The sequence below is a fragment of the Trachypithecus francoisi genome, unplaced genomic scaffold (assembly GCF_009764315.1).
Source record: "Trachypithecus francoisi isolate TF-2019V2 unplaced genomic scaffold, Tfra_2.0 Lachesis_group6, whole genome shotgun sequence".
In the NCBI taxonomy this organism is placed as follows: Eukaryota; Metazoa; Chordata; class Mammalia; order Primates; family Cercopithecidae; genus Trachypithecus; species Trachypithecus francoisi.
The window spans coordinates 24,368,848-24,375,561 of record NW_022681471.1 but is presented as its reverse complement, the minus strand read 5'-3'; positions in this window follow the sequence as shown (position 1 = coordinate 24,375,561).

The following is a 6,714-nucleotide window of genomic DNA, read 5'->3' as shown; positions in this document are numbered from 1 at the left end:
TGAGTGGGTGAAACTGGAGCAGATCAATCCTAGGCAGTCTCCTGAAGGCTGAGAAAGCCAGCTGTTCATCCTGCCCTGCAAGAGGAACTCACGAGCTAGGAAATGTTCTCTCCATGCTGAGCAGTGTCAACCGGGGGATGGGATGATATAGGTAAAATGAAACTGTCCTTCCTACCTTTTTTGTGCAAGTATTCTCAGTTTTTTTCTTCAACTGTGTTGCTCTAGCTTCTTAAGTGGACTCTTGTGTTCTTTTGGAGCTATTTTTATTCATGAATGACTGTCAAGTTGCTGTTGTTGTTGTTGCTGTTTCGGAGGAAAAAAAGCTGGGACTCCTACTCTGCTATCCTGTTGATGCCACTTATTCCTGCCGGTAACTGCAAAGGTTTTTGTTGAGAAGTGGTAAGGATGGAATTGCCAATTTGAGATGTGGAAAACTGACAGGAGCCAAATTGGGTGCATAAGAAGAATAGCAAGAACTCAGCTTTAGACATATTAAATTTGCGTAGACATGTGGATAATTGAATCTGAGGTTGGTTAATGCTGGAGGTGTACACATTTTGAAGTTATCATCCCCCAGATATTATATAAAGTCACACAAAAGAAATGTATGTATATTAAAAGAGAAATGGTCCAAGACGTGTGTCTTGTGTCATTGATCATGTTGGATAGTAAGTTAAGGAAATGTTTAACATTGTGGATGTTGCCAGTTTTCCAACATGGTGTGACCATTTCCACTCCCACCTGCAGTGTTTGAAATTTCTAGTTCCTCGAGATTCTTGGTATTTATATCCTGCAACTCACTTTTAACTTATTGTAAAATTCTATTTGAAACTACTTGTTTATAACTGTAACATGTAATATACATATCTAAGAGTTCAAGCTGGGCACAGTGGCTTACCCCTGTAATCCCAGCATTTTGGGAGGTCGAGGTGGGTGGATCTCCTGGGGTCAGGAGTTTGAGAACAGCCTGGCCAACACGGTGAAACCCCGTCTCTACTGAAAAAGAAAAAAATACAAAAAATTAGCTGGGCGTGATGGTGGGTGCCTGTAATCCCAGCTTCTTGGGAGGCTGAGGCAGGAGAATCACTTGCACCCAGGAGGTGGAGGTTGCCATGAGCTGAGATTGCACCACTGCACTCCAGCCTGGGAAACAAGAGTGAAACTCTGTCTCAAAAAAAAAAAAAAAAAAAAAGAGTTTATCAACTGAACAAAACACCTAGGGAATTGATTCATTCTTACAGTAGCAATATTTCCTAGTATCAGGTTAGAGCCTGAGTAAGGAAGTGCGGAGCCAGTTACAGTGTACTATGATTTTACATAATTATTTCTACCACTAATATCAATCAACATTTATTTGGTGGTTACTAGTGCTGGGCATTATTCTCTGAGCTCTAAATATACCAATTAATTATCACAACACTTCTATATCATGAGGAATATTATTGTGCTTCTCATTTTATAGATGAAGAAACTGAGGAACAGAGAGATTAAGTGCCTCGACTAAGGTTGCAAACTGAGTAAGTGACACTGTCAAGATTTTAACGCAGGTAGCCAGGTTCCATCTTTTGCTCTTACCTGTGTACTTGACTGCCTAAGGAGTTGTGAACATGACCAGTTGTTTAATAAATCTTGTACTTCTCCCTTAGATTGGCTGTGATGAAAATTTCACAGTTTCTTCATTTAACTTTGTTAAATCAGTAAAGGAAAATTAATGCCTAAAGGATTATAAACTTCCTTTCTAAAAAAAAAAAAAATTTCCTTTCTGACAGATTTACAAGGTGTCTGTTTAAACATGTGTGAAATGTACCTCAGATCTACTAAAAGCTATTTTAGGGTATTACCATATCAAAGCAACATGTGAAATTTAACATAACCTCAATTAATAGATAATGACACTCAAATCTCTCCATGGTTGTTTTAGGTCTCTTGCCTTATAAGGGCGACTGGTTAGAAGTTGAGTATTACATGCAGCCAGGCACCTTAAACATCAAGCCATGCTCAGTGAAGCCCATGAGCTGTAAGCATGTGGATGAGGTCATTTGTTTCCATGTTGCACTTGTCATTAGTTTCTTCGAAATCTTCCTTTAGTGATAATTTTTATGCCCAGAAGTCTATTGGGTGTACTGGGAAATCTAGAAAATGTGAGAAAACAAATATATATATATATATATGTGTATATATATATATATATATATTTTACCAAAAGTAGCCTGTTTTCTTATTGAAATGGCAAGATTCCCAACAGAAAATAATGAGAAAATCATGTAGAACATGTACATAAGTAAGTTCTATATTATACAGTATATTTGGTATTTTAATGTTATTAGGATGTTCTGAGAACAACAAGAAGAAAAACTGTGTGCTAGAAAATGCTGTATGCCAGAAAATTGTTGGGAAAGAATGCATGGAGTGGGTTGTGGGATTTGAACTTCCCAGTAAATGCTGGGTATGATTTGGGTAGTAGAGCCTGAAAATGAGAAAGAAATTCATTTTTAATAAAGGTACAGATGAAATAGTGAGCTTGGAAAGTGACAGAGAAAGCAGGGAAAAAATGATAGTCTACTTACTGACACATTCCTTTCTCATTCAACCCCTTTCACTCTCTCAACCTTAACTACAGAGGTTTATGGACATTCTGTGTAGTATTCAGCACAGAGCTTCTCAACAGAGACCTAGGTCCCATCCCCAGAGACTCTGATTTACTTGGCTTAAAATGCCATCTGGGCATAATTATTTTTACAAAGTACCCCTGGTGTTGCCCGTGTGCCAACCATGTTGGGGATCACTGAAGGAGATGGAGTGACTTGAAGATTAGAGCCAGAGTGAGGAGGTGCAGAGCCCATTAAAGTGTGCTATGCTTTTACATAGTCATTTCCACCATTTATAATTACAGGTCTGCATTACTAGTCTACATGGAAGAAATGGGGTGATAGATGACAGTATCTTTTTCACCTTGGATTCTCTGAAACTTCCTGATGGATACATACCTCAAAGATATGATAGGCCATAGTCGAGAGCATTCAATCCTGCTGTATTTGGAGGGCAGTTTCTATCACACCAGTGCAAAGGTTGTAATAATAAAACACTTATTCTCTGTTCATCTTCTCCTCTTTGGGCAGTAAAGAGCCTAGTTTAATTGAAAAGCTTAGCTTAGTAAACCTAAACATTATTTTACATATGACTTTTCTGATAAATTCAATTAAGATACTGGCTGGTTCACTTGGACCATGAGCCCACTGTAGTGAAGTGCCTTATCAATTAAAAAGCATGCTAAAGCTGGCAAGTTACTGTAGGTAGGGAGTTTCTGGAAACGACACAACAATTCACCTTAAATTCCAGCATGGCACCTCCTCACTCTCTCTTCCTTTCCCTCACCATGTGACACACTGGCTCCCCTTCACCTTCTTCCATGATTGTAAGCTTTCTGAGGCCTTCACCAAAAGCAGATGTCAGCACCATGCTTCCTGTATAGCTGCAGAACTATGAGCCAAATAAAACCTCTTTTCTTTATAAATTACCCAGCTTCAATTATTTCTTCATAAATTAGAAATTCTTAATTTATTATTCATAAATTATTTCTTCATAAATTATTTATTTACCCAGCTTTGATTATTTCTGTACAAATTACCCAGCTTCAATTATTTCTCTATAACAATGTGAGAATGGACTGACACAGGATTACATGCAATGAAGAAAAGGAAATAAGACAATGATCTTGAGCAGGGGTGGAAAGCTAAGGCCGTTGTGTCAAATCTGTCCTGATGCCTGAAATGATCCTTAAAAATTGAAGTTCTATTAAAGTACCTGGAATTTAATTAGGACCTAGTATATTGTACTTACTATTGTCATCATGATTATGGATGTTATTAATTGACGTGCTTTGAAGTCTTCATCATAATTGTGGTTTCATCTATTACTACTTATATAGTGGTAATATACTACTTGGTCTGCTATTTCACTGCTGTTGTTATGAGATGCATAAAAGTTTGACTATATATCTGCCTTATGGGTATGTTTTGTGAGTATAAACAACCCCTCTCTCATGTTTAGTGGGTGGTTTTAAAAATTTGTTTTGTCAGAATTTAAAAATGCCACTTTTTTTTTCAATTGTTTTTACTGTGGCAAAACATGGATAAAATAAAATTTATCACCTTAACCATTTTAAGTGTATAGTTCATTGGAATTAAATACAATCATAAATACATTCATCAATGGAGACTTGAATTGTTTCTACTCTTTAGATACTGTGAATAAAGCTATGACATGGGTGTACAAATATCTCTTTGAGACTGTGAGACCGTGTTTTTAATTCTTTTGGGTGCATATACTGGAATGGAAATGCTGGATCATATGGTCATTTTCCTTTTAATTTTTTGATGAACTGCTACACTGTTTTCCACAGTAGCTATATCATTTTACATTCCCACCAACAGTGCACAAAAGTTTTAATTTCTCTACATCCTTGCCAACATTTGTGGTTTTCTGTTTGTTTGATAGTAGCCATCTTACTGGGTCTCATTGTAATTTTAATTTGCATTTTCCTAATGATTTTGGGCATCTTTTCATGTGCTTATTGGCCATTTGTATATCTTCTTTGGAGAACTGTCTATTTTAGTCCTTCGTCCATTTTGGAATCAGGTTTTTGTTGTTGTTGTTGAGTTGTATGTATTCTCTATATATTCTTCATATTAATCTCTTATCAGATATGTGATTTGCAAATATTTTCTCCCATTCTGTAGGTTGCATTTTTACTCTGCTCATAGTGTATTTTGATGCACACATTTTTTAATTTTTATGGGTACCTAGTAGGTGTATATATTTATGGGGTATATGAGATATTTTGATAGAGGTGTACAATGTGTAATAATCATGTCAGGATAAATGGGGTATCCATCACCTCAAGCATTTATTATTTATTAGTGTTATAAACATTCCAAGTGTACTATTTTAGTTATTTTAAAATGTACAATAAATTATTGTTGACTGTAGTTGCCCTGTTGTGGTACCAAATACTAGAACTTATGCATTCTATCTAACTATATTTTTGTACCCATTAATCATCCCCACTTTTCCTCCCTGCTCCCCATTACCCTTTCCAGCCTCTGGTAACCATCCTTCTATTCTTGATCTTCGTGAGTTCAGTTGTTTTTGTTTTTAGCTCCCAGAAATGAGTAAGAACACATGAAGTTTGTCCTTCTGTGCTTGGCTTATTTCACTTAACATGATTACCTCCAGTTCCATCCATGTTGTTGCAAATGGCAGGATCTCTGAAATCCATTTTGTCTATTTTTATTTTGTTGTCTGTGCCTTTGGTTTCATGTCCATCAAATAATTGGCAAATCCAATATCGTGATGCTTTTACCCTGTTTTCTTCTAAATGTCTTATGGTTTTAGGTCTTACATTTAAGTCTTTGATCCATTTTGAATTAAATTGTGTGTATGATGTTAGGCAAGGTTCCATCTTCATTCTTTCACATAGGATATCCAGTTTTCCCAGCACCATTTGTTGAAAAGAATGTATTTTCCCCAAAGAATAGTCTTTTCTTTTATCTGAGTATTTTTATATTTTCCTTGTGATATCTTCTTTGATCCATCGATTGCTTAAGAATATGTCAATTTTCACAAATTTGTGAATTTTCCAATTTTACTACTGTTATTAATTTCTAACTTCATCCTGTTGTAATTGGAGAATACTTTGAATGATCTCTATCCTTTAAAATCTATTAGGACTAAGTTTGTGGCTTAACGTATAATCTATCCTGGAATATGTCCTATGCGCACTTTAGCAGAATGTGTGTGTTGTTGTTACGTAGAGTGGCCTGCGTATGTCTGTTAGAATTAGTTGGTTTATTGTGTTAAGTCCTCTATTTCCTTATTTCTCTTCTTTCTGGTTGTTCTATCCATTACTGAGTGTGGGATATTGAAGTCTCCAACCATTATTGCAGAACTGTCTGTTTCTCCCTTCAATTCTGTCAATATCTGCTTCATATATTTTGATGGTCTGTTATTATAATTGTGTATATAATTGTTATATCTTCTTGCTGTATTGAACCATCTATTTATATATATGGCTTTGTCTCTTGAATCCTTTTTTGATTTAAAGTCTATTTTGTATGATATTAGTATAATCACTCCTGCTCTCTTTTGTTTACTATTTGCATACAATGTAATTTTCCATCCTTTCACTTTCAACCCATTTGTGTCTTTGGATCTAAAATGAGTCTCCTTTAGAAAGTAGACATGTATATACACACACACACACAAACACACATATATACACACATACATATATTTTATGCATATGTATATATACACATACATATAGTTTTCAACTTTTATTTTAGGTTCAAGGGGTACGTGTTCAGGTATTTTGCATGGATAAATTGTGTGTCACAGGGGTTTGATGCACATATAGTTTTGTCACCAAGGTAATCAGCATAACTCGTGATAGGTAGATTTTCAATCATCACCCTGCTCCTACTACCTATCCTCAAATAAGCCCCAATGTCTATTATTCTCTTCTTTGTGTCCATATGTACTCAGTGTTTAGCACCCGCATATAAATGACAACACGCAGTATTTGGTTTTCTGTTCCTGTGTTAATTCACTTAGGATAATGGCCTCCAGATCCATCCATATTGCTGCAAAGGCCATGGTCTCATTCTTTTTATAGCTGTGTGGTATTCCATGGTGTAAATGTACCACATTTTCTTT